Here is a 22,795-nt window from a genome sequence, read left to right on the forward strand (position 1 = left end):
TAGGTCTGACACAGGACAAATATCTACTTTGCATCATATTCTGTCAATATCAACAAAATAGAAGCTTAACAAATACATTTCAGGATTCAACATTTGAAGTGATGTTTTTATGAACTTTTCCCTGTGAAAGGGTACAAATTTTCCTATCCTTTGACTTGATACTCTGGGTACGTTGCTATGATCTGCAGCTTTTTTACCCAATTTTTTCCCTCAAATAGAACATAGAAACAGCAGAAAATTCCTTCAGGTTCTGTAATAAGTCTGCTCTGAAAGCAACTGCTTAGATGTTCTGGAAAAAATAACTCTTCCTACATTTATTTGCATTAAATGCCTGTAAATCAGGGCAAGATCTGAAGGAAGCCATTCCTTCTCCCAGACTCTCTGAGACCACTGTCAGTGTGAATGCAAGGACTACAAACAGTTTTTATTTACTTACTGAGTTAAAACTGCACGTTTCAAAAACAAATAAGTCAACTGAAAAAGCAGGCAAATCAGAAAAGTATCCTGACAAGGTGCAGATCTTCTGACTACATAAAATAATTCCATTGAATACATGGACACCCAAATTTGCAAACAAAATCAAACGGAGTTCCTTTGATTAAGATGTTGACTCTCAATGGGTAATAATTTTTGGACCTGTTCAGACTTAACTGGCTCCAATGTCATACTCCCTCTCAATGGGGATATCTGGGGGAAAGGAAGAGGAAAAAAAATATGTATTCTTTTAAACCTAGCAGAGAGCACCCCATCCATAGTATAACCATTTGCTCAAACTTCTGGCTGATAAGTACTTCATGCCAATTTATGTGTTTTAATATGCATAACACTTAAGTCTAAACAGAAAAAGAAAGAAACTTCATCCTCTTGGACTGCTTGTATGTTATCCAAGTCACAGCTGATTCTGTAGTGATCCCAATAGCATATGGTGGATTAAAACACATCTCCCATAAAAGGAACCAGCCATAATCAAAGTTTTCAAGTGATAGCAAAGATAGTTTTTTATTTGATAATTTATTAGAAGAGCTAAGCATTGTCAAAATTGTGTCCTCACTTCCTAAATTGATTTTTTCTGGCTTCTTCTAGCCAGTTCTGCTTTTCTCTGCAAGATTAAATAATCCTTTAGTACTGCACATTTTCTCTCCGTGAAGATACTTATATATTGTAGTCTATTTCTCTGTATTCTTTCTCATAAACTAAGTCAATTGAGATTTTAAGTGTTTCATTATAAAGCATTTCTCTTCTCTTCCTCAAATCATTGCATCCTTTCTTCCCAATATCCTTTCCAGTTTTTCAACACCTGGTTTAAAATGTGTGGGTAGAAGCTGCTGTGTGAATTAATCTGAACACTCTATACAGAAACAAAGCCACATCTCTGTTCCAACTCAGCTCTCTGCTTTCTCTTCCTACCAGACTATTAGCTAATCACAAATGTCAAAGCAGTAGTCCATATAAATCGCTGTTAAATCATCAGTTCCATCCTTTTTCCGTAAGGGATTTCCCTGCATAGATGTGTTTCTGTGTGCCTGCCTTTTCCATCCTCACTGAGAGGCTGCTTTGTGAAAGGCCAAAGGTCCTGCCTCACGAGGATATTTTGGGGCTTAAATCCCATGCAAGGCCTTCAGGGCTCATTCTTTGCTACGAGGAAAGTCTGGATAATTCCGTGATGTTTATAGCCTTACTTGATTAAATCGGAGTAATCAGATCTGCTGTCAGGATGTTAGCTGATCCCATCAAGCATTCAGAGGGCAATTGCACAGGCTTTGTCTAGACTGGGGTTTAAATGTGTGTCATTAGCACATATTAGCTGATACATTTTAAAAAGTCAGATGCAGACCAAGCATAATGCCTTTAATGTGGAGAGCTGGCTGGGTTAGGCCCTTGGGCATTGGTGCTGATGCTGGTTTGTCTATTTCAGAGTTTTAGAATAAGTTAGCCAAGGGCTTGTCTGCAAAGACCAGTTAATTTGGGAGATGATAGGCTATGAATTTAAAAGGCTACAGTTACTCCAGGTCTTTAAGACCAGAAATAGATTCATGCTCAAGTAGTTTCCTTCAAATAGCTCTGTATAATTTTTTACATTATACACTTAGCTTTGCAAGTTTTCTCTTTTTTTATTTGGTTTCTTTGTTGGTTGCTTGCTTGCTTTTTTTTTTTCCCAAACCTTCCCTATGAGAGGTGTCACATTTAAAAATTAACCCTCTGATGTATTTCTGTTTTCATCACTGCTCCTTTCTGAACACAGGGATTAGCCTGTTTGACTCTAGGGAGGAGGTTTGAAAACTTGTGCACTCTGCAGATCTGGTTGCTGACATTAAAAGCTGACTTGCATTTCACAGGAGGGGGACATGGTATGCTTGTGAGAGGAATGGGAGTGAAGCAAGAGAAAACCATAAAATAGGATTTAAAAAAGAGACTGGAGGGATTTTGTTAGAACCAGGTGTTCCATAAAAAAAAAAAAAACCAAAACAAATCCCAGCACATCCCAGAAGCCTGATATAAACTATGAGGGAGAACAGGGAAGAAATAGATAAAAGGATTTATAATACAAAATGATGGTATTGAATGAAGGAGGTTTTGTGAGTTTCCTTAGCTGGCTGTGCCCATCAAGTCAGCTTGGGCAGGTGTTGTGTCTGAGACTAGGTAAAGTGGAACCTTCCAAAATGACTCTGCAGTTGGCTCTTTACCAGAAATAAGATACTAAAATAATACTAACTCCCAGTGGCAGAGAAACCCCTGTGCAAGAAAAACATGCAGCTCGAGCTGTACAGTTCATTGGTTGATAGAGTGGTGATGTTAGCAAAAAAACTTTTCTTGCCCTTGAAGGCTAGCAAGGACATATATTACTCACAGAAAGCAAATATTTGCCAGGCAGTCAGAATTCATTTCAGCATATCATTTCCACCTCCTCACTCTGACTGGTTGTCACCTTGGTGGAACTTGTCACTTGGTTAAATGGAGCTAAAGCTAAAGCCTCATCAGGGTGGGATCTACGCTTTTGTCTTCAGAAGATGAACAGCCATGGATGAACGAATCATAGAATCATAGAATTGGCTGGGTTGGAAGGGACCTCAGAGATCATCAAGTCCAACCCTTGATCCACTTCCGCTGCAGTTCCCAGCCCATGGCACTGAGTGCCACATCCAGTCTTTTCTCCAGGCTTAAAAGCCTGGAGGCTTTTAAGTGGTGGATTCCAGAGAATCCACCACTTCCCTGGGCAGCCCATTCCAAAGCTTGATCACCCTCTCAATAAAGAAATTCTTTCTAATGTCCAACCTAAACCTCCCCCGGCACAACTTGAGACCGTGCCCTCTTGTCTTGCTGAGAGTTGCCTGGGAAAAGAGCCCAAACCCCCCCTGGCTACCCCCTCCTTTCAGGGAGTTGTAGAGAGTGATGAGGTCTCCTCTGAGCCTCCTCTTCTCCAGGCTGAACAGCCCCAGCTCCCTCAGCCTCTCCTCATAGGATCTGTGCTCGAGTCCCTTCACCAGCCTGGTTGCCCTCCTTTGGACCTGCTCCAGGACCTTGATCTCCTTCCTAAACTGGGGGGCCCAGAACTGGACAAAGGACTCGAGGTGTAGCCTCAGGCTGATTTCTCTAAGAAAGAATTACAAAGCAGGAACTGCTTTGCAGGATGATACTGGAAGCCCATTTTGCACAATAAAACATATTGACAGAGAAAAAAGCCAGATGGTGGCTCAAAATCTGAAGTTTTCTGAAGCACATTTCCTAACCTGGGAGGTTCTTGATTGACAGCTCTGGAAACTGGTGTTATATTTATCCACAGGGCAGGACAGGGAAGGTATCTAATATTGTCCAAGGCAGAGGTGTACAGAAAGCATTAGCCATTTCATTTCCATCCTGGTGAAGACCTTGCCTCACCTGTGCAAACTGCAGAGGATGGAGAATACTGCAGAATGCACATTTGACCCTGATTTGAAGACACAGAACTTCTGCTAGTTAAAAATTTAGCTTCAGGGCTGGATTTGAATTTGATATATTAAACAGATATCCTACCATCCTAGTAGAAAGTTATCCAATGACTGAGGAGGGGAAGGCACTCTTTCATGAAGTAGAAATGAAGAAGCATGCCCTGGTGACCCCAGTCTTTCCCCTCTACCTTCACCATGAGCAAAAATATTTGGAAGTGCATAGGTGGCAAAGAGATTCCTCCTATTAGAAAGACAGAAAAAGAGCTCATGTTATGTTCACAAAGAATGCTTTGAGATTATTTTTAAGTCAAAAGGAAGCCTTCTTTAGTTTATAGGCATGAGAGGCTCTTAAAACAGGGGTTAGTATGGGGAAATGGAGCAGCAATGAAAAAAACGTACTTTTATGTACCTGTCTTTTATGAGCACTTCACTGCTCTTCCTCTTTGAAGACATTTTAGTGTGGAGGCTGAAATCCCTACTGTTTCAAAGGTTTACAGTCAAGATCAGGAATAACATGGGATTTACAGCCTTTCTTTGATTTTTGAGGTCTGTGCAGTTCAAACATCCAAAGAAAAACATGGAGGTGCGAGGCAGGGTGAAATGGAACTGCATGGTCATTTATGCAACCCAGAACTGTTGCTTTTCTGCAGTGTAGAGCTTTTTATTTATATCAATAAAGCACAGGGAGATGGTCAGAAGTTCTATGATGTACACTGACCATGCAGCCAGCAGAAAATCTGTATTCCTTGTCCAGAACATATGCCAGGAGTACTGTGTCCAGTTCTGAGGGCCCCAATGAAAGACATGGAGCTGCTGGAGGGAGTCCAGGGGATGATAAGGGGACTGGAACACCTCTCCTACGAAGACAGGCTGAGAGAGTTGGGGTTGTTCAGCCTGGAGAAGAGAAGGCTCAAGGGAGACCTTATAGCAGACTTCCAGTGCCTGAAGAAGGCCTACTAGAAAGCTGGAGAGGTGTTTTTTACAAAGGCATGCAGTGACAGGACAAGGGGTAATGGTTTCAAGGTGAAAGAACACAGATTTATGCTAGACAATAGGAAGAAATTGTTTCCTGTGAGAGTGACAATGGCACAGGTTGCCCAGAGAAGTCTTCCCCCTCTGTGGAAGTGTTCAGGGCCAGGTTGGACGGGGCTTTGAGCAACTTGGTTTAGTGGGAGGTGTCCCTGCCCATTAATGAGACTTGGAACCTGGTGACCTTTAATGTCCTTTCCAACACAAACCATTCTGTGATTCCATGTTTCCAATTTTTTTGTTTGTCTTTGAAGAATGAACTTTCTGTTACATGCAGCCTCGAGAAAGACAACGGATGGTAAACTGGATGGATCTGGGCAAAGATAGCTAATCAGAGGCTTATTAGTGATGTGACTCTCATACAATGCAGAGATATGCACACAAGCAGTGAACAGGATGGTTTGGCCACAGGAGACATCATGGCCATGTTTTTTTTTAGTCTCTACCAAGCTCGATACACTTACTACTTCCAGATGAAGTGCTATGGTATCATCTGGGCTTTCTTCTTCTGGATTTCTTCTTTCTACTTGGTTTTGTCTTCTGAAAAGTTTCTTTTGCAGTAGTTCAAGACTTCTTTCAGGCAGTTAACAAGCTGTATTTTCAACAGAAAACTATGAATTATCTGCAGCAAGAGAGGGTGGATCCTAATTGAAAGAGGAATCTGGAGACCATCCAAATTTGTTTGAAGTCTTGAAATTACTTTATTTGCTAATTTTCAAGGCAGATGGAATAGCAAAAAGGTTTCCAGAAATAACCAGAATAAGGTTTCAGCTCCCAGAACCATTTGGCTCACACCTGTCCCAAGTTCCCCAATCCAGGCATACAACAACATTCAAAGGAAAGAAAAAGATGCTCCAGAACTTAAGTCATGTGAGTAATTCAAAGCTTTGGGAAGGTTGCAAGAAGGTCCCTTGAGGGCAATCCCAAGATCAATGCTACTGCTGCTCTGTGTAACTAATCTAAAATAAGATTTTCATTAACTCTCTTTATTTGATGCATTGTGAACCAAACCGAATGAGATTGTTTAGACTGGCAAAAAACCCAACACAAAATCCCTGAAGAGCCCAGCTGCACCACATACATCAAGAGCTGAGACAACAAAGAAAATAACTCTTGATACACAAAATCTCAGTTTTTTAGCAGAACAGGAGATGGACAAGTTTAAAGCTATACATGAGTCCCAAGCCTCCTCTCCCAGCAGAGATGTTGGGAAATTACCACTTTGTGCTGTGTCACAGAAATATAACTCACTGCTAAAAGGTTCTTGCTAATGACAGATGTATTATGTGACAACGCAGAGACTCAGGCTAAGCCACAGCCCCCTCATTTTTTGAACCACTGGATGTCTGAGAGCTGTCACCAAACAAATACATAAGCAAAGGATGGAAACTGATATTAAAGCTACTCAACAACACACCAAAATCCAGTCAGACTTGAGTGTCTTCTACCAAGAATTCTTTTTCAAAAGCCATCAATATGAGGATTTCAACTGGGATATGGGCTTTATCTTTTGTTGGAAAAGAGAGATGCTGCAGTGCCCCATCTTCCATTACTTTGTGCAAGGTTTTATCCACCCAGCATATCTGAGGATACCTATCAGACTGATTCCCCAGCTGAAATCATAGGTACACACCTCACTTTTCACCACTCTAATGGAACTGAGGGGTTTTCAGATACTCATCAAAAGTCTTTGTTGCATGCCTTTGTGTAGCCATGATTAGAACACGTTTCTCTGAATTCAAAGTCTAAAAGTTACTCACTTGCATTTTGCATGACATAAAGAAGCACATAAAGAAATAAACAGAAATCCAAGCCTTAAAATGTAGTACATGGATGGGCAGGAAATTCTCCATGGGCTTCTAAGGAGGTCTTCCTTCAGGTTTTCTTAATCTGGACCTTTATCCTTTCTTATCTTGTCTATAGATGGCATGGGTCTGTGCATGTGAATGAGTGAGGTCTCAAGGCCACACATGAGGACTATAGCTCCTTATCTCCTCAGCACACCAGACCTCTTAATATGTTCATTGTATAATTTTTTTTTACTGGAAGTCATATGGGCAAAGGGGAATTGGGAAGGAAAAATATCTACCAAGACACAAAATAAAATATTTATGACAACCTCTTACAAAGTGCAAATCTACATGTAAGTGGCAACCCATCTAATTTACAAAGAAGTAAGGAATTGGTGATTGCAACTGAGAACCTATAAAGATTTTTTTAATTCTTCAGAACGATAGAATATGCTGAGTTGGAAGGAAACCATCAGGATCATTAATTCCAACTCCTGTCCCTGTGTAGGACACCCCCAGAATCACACCATGGGCCTGAGAGCATCATCCAAGTGCTTCTTGAACTCAGGCAGGCTTGGTCTTGTGACCACTTCCCTGGGGAGCTTGTTCCATTGCTCAACCACCCTCTGGGTGAAAAACCTCTTCCTAATATCTAACCTAAACCTCTTCTAATTCAGCTTCCTACCATTTCCCCAAGTCCTGTCTTCAGTCACAGGAGTGAAGAAATTAGTGCCAGCCCCATCTCCTCCCTTTGCAAGAAAGCTATACCCTGCCATGAGGTCACCCCTCAGCCTCTTCTCCAAACTGAACAACCCAAGTCACCTCATCTGCTACTCATAAGTCATCCCCTCATAAATGCATATTTTAATAAACACGAGTCAATCTTGAAAACTTAAAGGCTCCCTACTCAAGAGTTATTTAAATTTTAGTTCAAATATGAGAAATAAGAAACATGGACTTTTATACCCAACAAAGACCACAAATTACCAGTGCATAGCTTCAGGCACTGACACTATGACTGCACCTAAATTTAAGAAACCAAGTGTGACTTGGCTCCTGCCATATCACTGGGGAAGCAGCTTCAAAGCCTCCATCTGGCATTTGGCAGGTAGGGACAGAATCTAGCTTTTCCTCAACAGGTCCTGTGTAAACAGGGCTGGACCTTGCCTTCACTGTCCAGCCATGCTGGGAAAGAAGCAGCAGCTCCCATCCTGCTCTCGGGACATCCTGCTTTCCAGGCATCCTGACAAAATGCATGATGCTGCTATTAGCTGAAGGGGAACAAGCATGGGGGAAGTGTACAGAGGCTTCACAGCAGACGGCTGGTAGAAAATCAGGGGTTACAGTATTCAAGTGATGATTACCTTGTAGAAAACACAGAGGATTGCAGCGTGTCTCTGGATGAGACTTTCTCTCATTCCAGTTGAGGCTTTCAAGCAGACCGATGGAGTGCTCAGGCCAGCCCAGGATGCTCTCATGTCACCTTGTTAAGGGGGTGCTGGATTTATAGACCCATCTTCAGCTCTGGCTCACTGAAAATGCTAGGCCATAGCTTATCAGCCTCACTAGAGCCTCTGATTTAAGTGAAACAAGGGAACAGTTGGTCAGTGTTGTCACTTGAAGCAGGGTTGTCAGTGGTGGGGACTGCAAATGCTGTTGTTGCCCAGGGTGCTCCTAAATCTGCAGAACCCCCCCTTGCTGCCACTGCTTCCCTGGGAAAGCAACACAGGCAGGGAAGGCTGATGCTGCTGCTGCTGCTGCTGCTGCTGACACACACAGGCAGTGATTTATTCACACCACCTCCATCAGAGGCAAGTCACACAAAGGTCGTGGTGCTGCAGACAGAGTAAATAGCTTGCTAGAATGTGTGTGGTGAATAATCATAGAATAGGAGTGTCATGAAATGGTTGGAGTTAGAAAGGACCTTTAAGGGTCACCTAGTCTAACGCCCCTGCAGTGATCAGGGACATCTTCAGGTCACTCAGAGCCCCATCCAACCTGATCCTGAATGTCTCCAGGGATGGAGCATCTATTGGGCACCTCTTTGGGCAACCTATTCCAGTGTTTCACCACCCTCATGGTACAAAATTTCTTCCTGGTATCTAGTCTAAATCCAGTCTCTTTTAGTTTAAAACCTTTTCCCCTTGTCCTGCTGCAACAGGGCCCACTAAGTAATGATGCTAGATGTGACAGAAGAGAGAAGGGGGAAATGTGTATTTCCCCTTGATTAAAATGTATTGAATGATCAGAATCAGGGGAAAATAAAGTTGAGAGAGAGATCGTGGATAGGAGAAGAATTCCCTAATTAACTTTTTTTCTCCTTCTCTATCCTAGTCTTTTATAGAAAAACGCAACATATGTAATAGATGTATAAATGAGCAAAACCTGTAGTGCATACCAAATCTGCAATCCAATAATTTGTGCTTGGGTGTTTTAGCAAAAACTGACTGTGACTACAAACATTTCACCGACTAATTTTCAGATGCATGAGTATTTGCTTGGTTTTCCTACATGTTCTCTGAGCTCTGTGCCAATAAGATTTCCTTTCTTGCACTGAAACGTAACACAGACATGTGTCAAACTACTTCTTTTGTACAGGCTTAAGCATGCTTTCTCTTTTTGATTTTTTGTAGATTCATACATATTAAACACACACCTTTGGGTTTTAATTATAAAATTAATGTAGACAGCGACCAGAAATAAAGCTGACAAATCTAATTTCCCAAGTAACTCAATATCACGTCAGGATCTCTGAGGAGGAAAAAGAAAATATTTTCAAGGGTTACAAAAATATTTCTAAAGGGACAAACTAAAAATAGACAAACAAACAGACAAGCAAACATAAAAAACAAACAGAAAACCAAGCCAAAGGACAAAAAAACCCAAAAAAGCTGGTCAAATTAAGAGAGGAGCATTACCCCATTTTCACATAAGATATTTATTACCATCCAGGAGAATGTGATGGTATTTTAAACATGAAATTACTTCTTGTATTGCTTCCAAACCCAGACACTTAGGGGTAAAAGCTATCTAGGTATACATCATAAATGCATCTTGAAAGAAAAGTTTCTAAAAATAGTTTCTTAATAACCCTAGATAGTACTGTGCTAGCTCAAATCATGTAAACTCCCTCCTTAGATTTAACCTAAAACATTTTTCAAAGTGATTGACCTGTCTCAAGTATTGGCAGGAAGAGAGGATTGCTGTAAGGTAAGCAGAGAAAGCTATCAAGTGACCAGCCACAGCCAGGCAGAGAGCTGCAATGATGCAGAAGGGGCAGAGGTAGCTTTTAGGTCCGACAACAAAATGTCAGAGGTACACTAAGATGGTCCTGGACATTCAAAAAAAACCAAAAAAACCCCACAAGATTGCACATGAATATATAATGTCAGGCAGCAGTTGGTTTTTCTGCCATAAGGTGATCAGGAAGTACAAAGAAACCCTGAGAAAATTATGCCATTTGTGAAACAGAAGTTTGAATCCAAACTTAGATCTACATGGTTTGTTTTTTGTTTGTTTTTTTTTAATCCAGTTGTTGCAGTTTCCTACTCCTGTATCCTCTCAGAAAAGCATAGAAAAAGGATACACACCCCCCCACAGTCTAATTCTCAGGATCTGATGGTGATTTATCAGGCACAGCAATAATTTTGAGCCTTGGCATCTGCATTTTTTTTGCCCATGGTCTTTGGTGATAGATTTCTGGTACTTGAGCCAGGCAAACACTGCTCACCACTCTGTAGCTAAAGCACAGGTCCCAGGCACAGCCTTCTTGCTCCCAGTAAGGTGACAATCTCTTATAATGGCAATCAAATGAAAGCTTCCACAAGATTCTGAGAAGTTTTGCACTTGTGTGGACCGTTCCCCATGTGCAAGAAAGGCTGAATGTTTCCTTTCTCAGAATGCCAGTAATCAATTTATTGTAAACCCAGCAGCTCTGTAAGGTTTCAATACACCCACATATGAGGTTCAGACATCGGTCTCCAGAGAAGTTGTGTCCTTGTACACTGCTTCAGTAGAGAAGACAGAATCTCAGTTTACTGAGGAAAACTGGAAGAGAGGGCTAAGAGAACTGTGGAAGAAACTTACAGAGCTCTTCCCAGAGTGACAGAGCAACTCAGAAATATCTTCATGATATGGTGCTCTCTGAAGGCCTCATCTCTCTTTGAGACCTCTTCACTCTACAACTCCCTGAAAGGAGGTTGTAGCCAAGGGGGGGGTTGGTCTCTTTTCCCAGGCAACTCTCAGCAAGACAAGAGGGCACGGTCTCAAGTTGTGCCAGGGGAGGTTTAGGTTGGACATTAGAAAGAATTTCTTTACTGAGAGGGTGATCAGACATTGGAATGGGCTGCCCAGGGAAGTGGTGGATTCTCCATCCCTGGAGATATTTAAAAAGAGGCTGGATGTGGCACTCAGTGCCATGGGCTGGGAACTGCAGCGGTAGTGGATCAAGGGTTGGACTTGATGATCTCTGAGGTTCCTTCCAACCCAGCCAATTCTATGATTCTATGATTCTGAACTCTGACTGAGCTCATCTACAGACTGCCCAGCAGCCCAGCTCAGCAATGTGCATTGAGCAGCTTCTGCTGCTCAAACCAAACTGGAAAAAAACCACAGAGTGGCTCAGCAGCCTTGAGACAAAGACCGGAGATTGCAGGTTTGTGTCTTCCCTGCTCGTTGGAAAGGGATCTTGGGATCTGAACCTTAATATCCAATGCTCCCTTGGACAGGAGCAGTCAGGCCATGGGGACAGCATGGCACAGCACCCAGTTTCTGTCTCTCTGTAGAGTCTCTTGGGTAATCTCCAAACCTGTCTATGTCTACAAGGACCTGGCTCAGAGGGGTGTAGGCAGGGAGGAGGACAAGGCATTACTTTACACTCCCAAAGGCATGGGTTGGGGTGTAAGCAGAGAGTCTGTGTTCCATTACAGGAACGGAAAAAGCAAGTAACTAACCTGGTCTGGGAGAGTTTGGAGCCATTCAGCCAGCCAGAGGTAAGGGCAGGATAAGCACCCCTGTACCCAGGCAGCTGAGAACCTCCTCAGACTCCAGTTAGCAGGAGAATGACAGCAGCTCAGTCATCCTCACTGCATACAACCAGGAGTTCATTTGCGTGGGATTCAGTTCAGGCTAATGTGGACAAGGTGGAAATTGAGACCCAGTATTCCCACTTAATTCTCCAGTCTATAAAAACAGTAATTTAATCCATAGCCAAGAAGTGTTTTGAGGTTCTTGTAGGTTTTGGCCTAAGAGCTTTGATGACTTTTCAATCATTTCTTCATCTTATACAGTATCAGTCTGAGTTGCACATGAATATTCTTGGGCTCCAACACACAAAACTTCAGAATCTTGTCAAAGCTTTCACTTGGATGTGGAATTTATGCAAGTGCGTGCTAATGATTTGGCATCTTAAAAGGGGTTATTTTGAGTGCTATCTTTAGCTTCATTATCATTAGATATTCCAAAGAGATGCTGGAAGCTTATGGCCTAGTGATTTGAAGCAATTTGAAAATTCATATCTTGAGTTCGTGACAGTCCACAGTCAAGGGGACATTTCATCAGTGGGAACAAACTAAGCAGCTTTTGGGAAATCAAGAAGTGTTTGCCTCAGTTACATGATGTTGATACTTTCTGGCATTTTTTTTTTACTGCATAGAGTGAATTGGCAGTTAAAACTTGAACAGGTGGAAATCTACCACAAATATCTAAATAATTTGCTGAAACACAATCCACACAGCTTTATTTTACAAGTAATTACTGCCACATGAGCACAATAAATCTGGAAAACTTCTAGAAATCGAGTTCCATTTGAACAGGCAGTCCCTGATGGTTTCCACTCCTAAAGAAGACCCTAATATAAAACAGCATCTTAAGAGAAACATTCATCTTCAATAATTAGATGGTCAGCATGAGTTCAACATGCAGCCAGCCCAGATCTCAGGATTGTATCTCACTTCCCTTATAGAAGTAATAGAAAATTACAAAATAAGGAATTATGGGTTTTCTTAATCCTTTACATCATCCTAACACTGGCTGTAGGGACTACTTTTGCTGGGAGTTACAGACTGTGGAAAATATGAGGAATATGCCTATTCTCCACAACCTGCCCTGGTAAATGTTGTTCACCCTTAGCCAATGCTGCACTGAGGGAAAAGGAAATATGGACAACTTAATGGATAGTTAGATTCATCCATAGATTAATGCAGTCACTGAAAAGTCTTTTAACTACTGACCATGAGATCAATGACTTATTATGGTCACTGACAACTGAGATTTGCTTCACTCTATGATGCTTTCAGAAATGGAGTAAAGGAAACATCTTTAAAGATGAAATCCTTGCCTGTGAGGTGTTTTTCTTAGTTAGAAGAAAACTTGGCTTTATAAACATGGTTTGGGGGTGAAGGGAAATGGAAAGGGTAATTCTGATACTTATGTGAATAGTTTATTTTACTGTTCCACACCTCCCAGGGTTTTTCTAAGCACTTTAAAGTTATTGTGGGATAGGGGACAACTGGTATTACCACTATAAAAGCTTCCCCTCAGTTGTCCACAGCATGAACCAGAAGTATAAATTGCTGTGCCTAAGTGGGAGAAGTAAGAAATAGACTGTTCCCACTGGAAAGATAAGTGACTGGAAATGAGCCCAAAAATTTGTGTTTAGGAGTCTCAAAGCTGGAATACTGCTAGAGTGGATTACCAGGGAAACCAGCAATGAGTAGGAACCAGAACCTAAACATCTGACTCTGTTTGCCTGGCATATATTTTGGAGAGATGCAGTGTGCATAAAGACCTTGGCTTTACTTCACTGCACATCTGAATAAAGAGATATTTTCTACTAAATCACTGTAGAATATAATTTCTCACTGGTTCAACCTTCAATTTCTCAGAAGTAGGGTGCTCCTGTGTACATCCAATGACCCTGAATTACAGCAGACAGCATCTTTTTGCCTACCTGAATGAACTGGTATGATGAAAGAGGGAAAAAGGGAGACCTTGTGCCAGTTTAACTCCTCATCCTTACTCTCAGTGGCACAGGACCCTCTTCATGTCTTCCTCTGTCCAGTAATGCAGCTGGAATGCCCACCCACCATATGTTTCCTCTTTGGAAAAATATTGCCTGTGGACAGCCTCTTTCCAGCAGCCAAATACAGTAACAGATCTCACTTGCCATTTCTCCCTCTCCATTTTCCTCTCTGAGGAAAGTAAGAACCATGTTTTTTTTTCCCTAAATCCCTGCTACAAATTCTGAGTTTTGCACCTTCAGCTGGTCATCAATCCCAACTTCAAGGTTTTTTTTCTCTGCCCTCACAAGAACTGGAAGTATATTCCAGAGAAGTGTCTTAAAAAGCACCGAGGACCCCAAGATGACCAGGCCCAAACATGTGTGCATATATATATATAAATATATGTATACATAAACAGACATGCACCTTCTCTGCAAAGCCTACTATGAATGCAGAATTTGCCCTAATTCTGAGAAACTCATTTCTAACCCTCCTCTTCACTCACACATACTCTAATGCACTCCCTCTTGTATGAATTCACCTTCTCCCACGCTGACATATATTCTCCCTCTCCTTCATCACTCTCTTTGCCTCTGAGCTAAATTACTCTACTGTGGAAATTGCCATCAGCAATTTTCACCCTTTGCTGCTCTTTCAAGGAGTTTCTGCAGTGGTGCAGTCCTGATGTTCAATTATCTACTTGAAATCTTTTGAGATTTTTTTCCAACTGTTTGCACCCATGTGCCACAGGACAGCAACGTTTCTCATGTCAACTCCGTGGGCTGGGCTGGATGAGGTTGAACTTCCGAGTTGATTACTTATTCAGGCTCAAATGGGTGTTTTGGGGATGACATAGCTTCCATTATAAGGTCTCTGCCCAGCTACCAAGCACCCACACATAACCACCACATAACATGTGGTCCATGCTTGCTTTTTATGGGAAGAAGGTTCATTCACAGGCTAAAACTGTCCTGGGAGCTGGAGGTAGTCTCAGATCCCAGTGTTATCACTAAGGGAAACAGATGTCCTTCTGCATTTTATGCTCAAGTGTGTAGCACCACCCAGCTGCTCTTCCCCATCCTCACAGCTCATGATTAGCAGTGTGATGAGCAGGATGTGTAGAGTCAGCCAGGCTGTCTTAGATCCAGATGTACCCGATGAGGACGCTGCATTATTCTCAGGTCAGGGATGTGAGAGTTACTGTGACCCATTTTTCTTAAAAGCAAGGTTGAAAGGAAGTGAGGAGGTCCCAGCTGAATCCATGGCTTGAGTTCTTGACCCATTACTGACTTTCCCAGGTGGCCATGAGAAAAGCCTTCTACCTTTCCTGCACTTCAGTTTCTCAGTTATAACAAATCAGCACTTTCTACCACATTTGGCAGAAATTTTGAGAATAAACACACTAAAGATTGTGGGCACTATCATGCTAGTATAACAAGGACACAAGTGCCCAAGAAGTTTTTCAGTTTTCATATGTGAGAATAAAAAAACAACTAAGCCAGGCTGAAATTCTTACATTTGGGATGGATGGGGGAGTGTTACAAGGTTTGTTTATTACTTGTCTGAAGAGCTCTGCAATGCTGCAGAACCAATTGGTGATAGAATTATACCATGATCTGCACAGTTTGATGAGATGAGCAAGTCCTGGCATATGAATTTTTTATTTTTACTTTAAATCAAATCAAATGTAGATTTATTCTTTGTGAATCACAAAATATAAACAAATGCATGTGTATGAGCAGACTTAAGGGAGAAAAAGTGCTGTGGTTTGAAAAAGTAGATGAATCTTTATTTGACACTGAAGTGGTGCGTCCTTCATATTGTTCATTCCTGGGCAACAACCCTCCTGGTTACATCTAAGAAGGTGGCCTTAAGCATTCAGTTGCTGAAGAGAACTCATTTCTCACATAACTGCATGTCAAAGAAGCTTGAATTCTGGGAAACTACAGCTTCTTGAAAGTCTAGATTAATATCTAGTGATCTCCTTGAAAAAGCTTCTACTGACAACGCTTGTTCCTTCCCACCCTCAGTGAAAATCTTGTGCTGCCACAAATTTCTGTTGTGAGAAACGTTGATTTGTAGGAGGTGAAAGGAACCTTCACTCAGCTGTTCTGATCTTTCAAGTAAATATGTATTTATTTTCTGGATGAAGTTATAAAGTTTCTTGGGAATACAGATAATGTAGCAGGAGGAAAAGTAATTACTGTAATTTTGCCTGTGCTTTTGGAAAATAATCCATCTGATAAGCACCCCATTTACATTTTGTGAATTGCAGAGCTCAGCATATGAGCATCTTGACTAGGTGCATGCAATCCCTATTTATCAAAAATTATCAGTCTCATGGTAACAGAAGTTCTTGTCTTGGCCTTTTTGCTTTTCAAAGACCATGTGATTAAGATGTCGTGGACATTAGGTGTGCCTTGCATCCATTTCTTGAGGAACTGCACGGTAGCTGCTCAGAGGTGCTCCCTGAGGGTTAGCATTGCTTTGAAACAAGGAACAAGAACCATAGCCCATAAAGGCTGTCAGACACCAGAGAGTTGTCCCTTCTTTTCAGGAAGGCTTGCAGAGATCAAAAGCAGGTCCAAACCCTTCCCCACTCTGGGAAAAGGATGGTGCTAGCATCAAACTAGCTCTCTGCCTTCATCTTCCTCAAGGTTTATTTTCTAACAGGAGGAAATATCTGTTGCACTGATTTTCTGAGGATAAATGGGAAGACTGAAAGAAAACCTCATTAATTCCCTGTGCTACAGATGACATCAAATAAGGTTCTTTAGGAAGTGAAGTGACAGACTGTGGGGGGAGAGGGGAAGGAGAGCTGACCTAGCAACCATGCCTGCCAGGTAGCCTGAGGACAGTCAGTTCCCATCAACATGATAAGGACAGAAGGCACTCAGCACCTTGCATGATTAAGCCCAAAATGAAAGGAGACTTTCTCATCAAAATTGCACTGCCTTCCTTCTTCTCAAAAGTCACGTTGATCTATAACAATTTGCTATTCTTGGCTGTTGTTTCCAACTGAGCCCTTTTGACCCCCTCCCCATCATTTGATGGGAGAGCAAGACGTGCACACACACCAACCAAGAGCTTCAGGATACATCAAAGGCAGCCCACGGCTGCTTCCATTGCCCGCACCATCTTTTTTTCCTGAAGGAAGTGCAATTTGTGCTATTACAGTGCAAAGAAAGAGCAAGAGGGTAGATAGGAGAACAGGCTCTTTTCCCCACCCCAGAGTGGCTGTGGTGACATCCTTAGCAGGGAGGCCTTGCAGTGGGAGGAGGGAACACAGGAAAAGTATCATCCCACCTTGGCTCAGCATCAGCTTTGTCTGCTTTTTCCAAGCAAAGCCTGGGAAAGGGACAAGTAGGAGCATCTCCATTACAGCTTGCTGCTTCATTGAAAAGTGGGTTCAGGGTTTTCAGGGATGTATTGGGTTAGTGCAGTGTTTTGGAAGTTGGGGGGGCTGCAGAGGTGGCTCCTGTGAGAAGGTGCTGGAAGGTCTCCTGGTTCCATTGCTGGCCCCTCCTTTGGCCAAGGCTGAGCAGAGATGGGAAGCTGGATGTGACTCTGCAAGTAAAATATTCAAGAAAGGGGAAACTAACTTAAAAAATATTTTAAAAGAGACCGGAAGAGCAGAACAGAAGAGGAGGTGAAACAGCAATGCCAGAGAAAAGACACCAAGGTCAGTGAAGACGGAGGGGGAAAGATGCCCAAGCAGAGATTTCCCCACAGCCCGTGGTGAGATGGCAGCTGTGCCCCTGCAGCCCATGGAGCTGTCCTTGAAGGACGACGGTGGGGTAAATGTGGATTTGCAGCCCCTGAAGTGTCACAGGTGGGCAGACGTGGAGCTGCAGCCTGTGCAGGATGGCAGAGAGGGTCAGATGTGGATCTGCAGCCATGTAGGAGCCCGTGCCAGAGGAGGTGACTGTTCCCGCAGCAGCCGTGACTCTGTGTGCAGCCCGGGCTGGAGCAGTCTGTGCCTGAGGGACTGCACCTGTGGGAGGGACTCATGGCGGAGGGGTTCCTGAAGGACTCTCTGCCATGAGAGGGACCCCGCGTTGGAGCAGGGGAGGAATGTGAGGAGTCCTCCCCCTGAGGAGGAAGGAGCGGCAGAAACACCGTGTGGGGAACTGACCCTAAACCCCCCCTGCCCCTCCCCTGTGCCCTGAGGGGGAGGCGGCAGCGAAGCGACCCGGGACTGGGGAGAAGAGAGGGGTGGGGGGAAGGTATTAAGATCTGCCCTTGTATTCTCTTTCTCCTTGCAGAATAAATGAGTTCTTTTTCTTCCCAAGTTGAACCTGTTTGTTTTTTGCCTTGTTACAGTAACTGGGCAATGCAAACCCCACTGTCCTTGTCTCGATTAAGGAGCCTTTGGGTGGATTTTCTCTTCCCTGTCCCACAGTGGGGGTTGAGGTTGAGCAAGCAGTGGCCTGGTTGGTACCGGCTGTGCCTAAACCATGACAAGGGATGTCTGTGCCCCACTCTGTGATTGTGAATGAGAAAGGAAGGATGCCATCCGCTCTGAAGAGTCTTAGGGCTTCTCTCTCCCTCTCTTCTCCCTAACAAGCCTCAGCTTTCATGGCAGCTGAGCTATGGCTTCTCATCTAGGTGGCTAATAGGAGACCTGGTTTTTATGTTTTTTTAATGTTTTCTGCAGAAATCTGTAACTCTCAGTCAGTGCTCACCTGATGTACAGCAATACATTTTTTATTCCCCGCTGAATATTTTCCCCTCAAAACCACTTACTATCCTCTGCAGAGGAACACACAAAATATTTCTAAGCCATCAGGCTCTTTACACAGATTTTTTTCTTCACTGTCTATATGTGAAAGCATTTCACAGTGGTAAAAATTATGAGGCTGCATAGAGTGAAAAGTAAGGAAAGCTGTTGCAGAGCAACACAGCACAGCGTGGGTGGGAGAGGGGAGGAGTCAGTCATGAGACCAAGAACTGGAACAGAGATAAATTAAGAGTCATAAAACAAACTGCCATTCAAATCCCCCTTTCCACAGCCATTACTGTGGTTTCTGACAGCTTAACAAAATGAGGATAATTTGGGAATGGTCCCGAGGATACATTTGTGCTCCTGTCCTGAGTGCCACAGGACATGTCAGGTATATTCCATAGCCGTGGCCTGAAGTCAAGTGGAACACTGGAATGGGGCATTAATAAAGATAATGAGAATAGCCCTAGACATAGCAAATGGATGAAAAAAGAATAGGGATATATGTTTGGCTTCCAAAACAAATCCCCACAGGAAGCTGAGATTCTGGTGCCTCCTTGCCTGGTATGTAGCTGTGGGATATACTATTATTGGAGAATGGAAAGGGAGGACCGTTGATTTAGTTTGTTGGGACACCTGCCCTATGAGTTTTCTGAGTTTATGAATTTAGGAGCACCTAAGTGGATGTGCAAGTTTCCAAGGATTCTCACCCACTTCGGATCAGGTGTAAAAAATGGAGCTACAACTGGACAAGTTGTATGGTATGGCACTGAGACAGCAAGGAGCATTCTTAGGATATAAAGAGCGTGGTGACTCCACAAGGGACTCTGGCTGGCCAGTGAAAATGATAACATGTGGTGGGAAATACAAATACACCCACAGCTTTTCTGGGCAACCTCTTGTGGCACCCTCCCTTGAGGCCACACCTTGAGTCCTGTGTCCAGTTCTGGGCCCCTCAGTTTAGGAAGGATATCGAGATCCTGGAGCAGGTCCAAAGGAGGGCAACCAGGCTGGTGAAGGGACTCGAGCACAGATCCTATGAGGAGAGGCTGAGGGAGCTGGGGCTGTTCAGCCTGGAGAAGAGGAGGCTCAGAGGAGACCTCATCACTCTCTACAACTCCCTGAAAGGAGATGGTAGGCAGGGGGGGGGTCGGTCTCTTTTCCCAGGCAACTCTCAGCAAGACAAGAGGGCACGGTCTCAAGTTGTGCCAGGGGAGGTTTAGGTTGGACATTAGAAAGAATTTCTTTACGGAGAGGGTGATCAGACATTGGAATGGGCTGCCCAGGGAAGTGGTGGATTCTCCATCCCTGGAGATATTTAAAAAGAGACTGGATGTGGCACTCAGTGCCATGGTCTGGGAACTGCAGCAGTAGTGGATCAAGGGTTGGACTTGATGATCTCTGAGGTCCCTTCCAACCCAGCCAATTCTATGATTCTATGATTCTATAAGTGTTCATGGCCAGGTCATATGGAACTTTGAACAACCTGGTCTGGAAGGAGGTGTCCCTGCCCATGCAGGAGTGTTGGAACTAGATGATCTTTAAGGTGCCTTCCCACCCAAAACCATTCTGTGATGCTGTGCTTTTTGTTGTCTAGTTGCAGATACAGAGGAAAACATAGTTGACTCAGGAACCCCACTTTTAACATCTAGCTGCATTAAATCATATGAAGAAAGCTTTATCCAGAAAATAGCATGTTAACACTATCCTGGGCTTTCCTCACAAAGAGCTCCCACTTGCTACTGCCAACAATATAACTCTGTAAACAGATTTGGTTTTATTTTGTTTTTTTGTCTTTGTTATAGTTGTACGTAAAGAAAAACACACCCAAGGAATACTGATTGCTTTGTGTGAAGGAACAGCAAAATATAAAAGATGTGCCACTGCTCCCTCTGTGGAAGTGTTCAAGGCCAGGTTGGATGGGGCTTGGAGAAACCTGGTCTAGTGAGAGGTGTCCCTGCCCACACAGGGGGGTTGGAACTAGATGATCTTTAAAGTCCCTTCCAACCCAAACCATTTGTAGATTCTATGACTGTTTTCCAAATAAAAGGAGACTGCATTTGTTTAATGACCTCTAACAGCACTTAAGACACTAACTAAACAAAATGCTACATTTATCTGTCATCAATACTCGCTTCTTTTGTTAAATTTCACAATGAAGCTCTACTGTCATGCTCAGGAAAAAGAAAAACAGCATAAGGAGAACTCTTTGTAACAAAGACTACATAACCTCCTTTCTTCTTTAGAAAATATGTCTTTAAAAAAAGATTTATTTTTTTTTTCTCTTGCCTCACACTGCTTATTTTACACTGCTCCTCTGCTTCCCACTCCCTACCTGTTGCTGGTTTTGTGGACTAGAAATCTTGCTTTGCTTTTTAACAATTACACGTTCTTCCCCAAAATTACTGTGGATGCCAGCTGTGCTATGAAAGTTATACCATGTTTAATGCCTTATTGGTAGTTTTGATAGATACAGCTAGAGTTTGAAAATGAAATGGGCACTGGAGGTGAACACACCAACTACAGTGGCACCCAGGAAAGAATGATGATGTGTTATGAAGCTCCTCTTGGAATCAGTGGATGCAAGAGGGCTGCTTCCCCTTGCAGACAATTAACACATCTCTCCATGCACATGATGTGTTTGAGCAGAGTTCTCATTCCTTACACCAGTTCTGATGCTTGCCTGTGAAACTACTGCCCTAACTCTGCACAGTGTCAAGGAGAAAGGGAAAAACTAGATCACTCCACAAATCCATGACTGCAATCTATTTCTGAGCAATCAAGACCCTTCCACAGCCACTGTCTCAGTATCCAGACTCCTACCCATTCCTCTGACACATTAAAAACATCAAATCACTTGGGTCTTGAAGCAGATAATACACAAATTCAGCTGCTGTATCCAGTCTGCTTTGATGCTGCTGTGGGAGCTGTCAGCAAGATGGTAATTTACTTGATTTTAAAAGTGTGAAATGTTAGAAGGTGTTTGCTCTTGCCTTGGTGTCAAAGCAGATGGAGCCTCCATTGCACATTGCTAGAGTTTGCTATCCATGGTTAACCAAAGCTAATTTCACAAAATTCTTTACACATCACCACAGTCAAGTACTTCGCTGTGTAGCAGAACCACAACATATGTGGAGAACCCAGATCACACATGGCAGATCAAACAGGACTTCCCAGCAGGTCACTGCAAAGCAGAGAGATGCCAGTGTGCTCTGCAGATAACAAATGCAAACAAGAGAGATAGGTCTTTCCTCAAGTGGTGGAAGATGAGTTTCCAATTCTTGTTTCAAAGCTCAGTGCTGTTTTTTAAGCACAGTCTTTGGAGCAGAGAAAGAAACCAAAACAAAACAGGACTTTCCATCTCTTTCTGCAATATGTGTGCATTTCAAAGACATGCAAGAGCTGGGCTTGAGGCCCTCTGCAAGGGAAAAGAGGCTAAACACAGAAAGACCAAGGGGACATTTTGTCTTGAAAGGCACCCACACCTGCCAAAATGTTTTGCACAGCACCCAGTCCTCTGCGTATCCTCAAAGCACAGCTAGCAGTGAAGACCCCTGGTATCACAAAATGCCTAATACGTACTCAGAATTTGGCCTTGAACTTACAGCTCTGAAGAAGGATTTTCTATACCTTTCCCCCTTCCCTCAAAGGGGACAAAGGAGAGAGAAAGTCTCAAATTACTTGCAGAGAGGGTGGCATGACAGCAGATGCAAGGTTTACTTGGGGGGAAGAGGGGAAGGTTAGAGGCTCCCCACTGCTTTTTGCATTGATGAGCTGGCATTGTCCTGTGAATCTCTGCCAGGGTGTAGGTGATTCTGGTTGTGCCTGGACACAGCATCCCCAGCACTGGAAACCAGGAAACCAACCACATGCCACCTCCTCATGGCTGCTGCAGAACAAGGTGGCAGCAGAGCCGAGGATTCTAGGATCTGAGCTTGGATTATCCCAGTGTTGGTCAATGTGGCCATACTGTAGGTACAGTCATTTGCTCACATTTATATCATCAGCAGCCTCGTGGCAATTTCAGTGCATCGAGGGCTTGAATGTCCTTCCTACCCATCATCTTATCCCAGAGGGAAGAGCTCTCCTTTTGAGTGTGATATAACCTGATCTTTTCCAACAGCTATTGGCTAATTTTTTGTCTGCCTTCAAACATCCACATGTCAGCAGATGCCTGTGCTCTTTCAAGTAAGTAACAGGAGGCTCTGTTATAATGATGAGTGACCAGAGAATATTGAAATATTAAATCCTGAATACTGGCAAAGGATAAGTTGCAGTATTTTAGCAGCAAAAGTTTAATGATGCCTATTTCCAGAGAGTAACTAG

This window comes from Heliangelus exortis, chromosome 1 (assembly GCF_036169615.1).
Source record: "Heliangelus exortis chromosome 1, bHelExo1.hap1, whole genome shotgun sequence".
NCBI lineage: Eukaryota > Metazoa > Chordata > Aves > Apodiformes > Trochilidae > Heliangelus > Heliangelus exortis.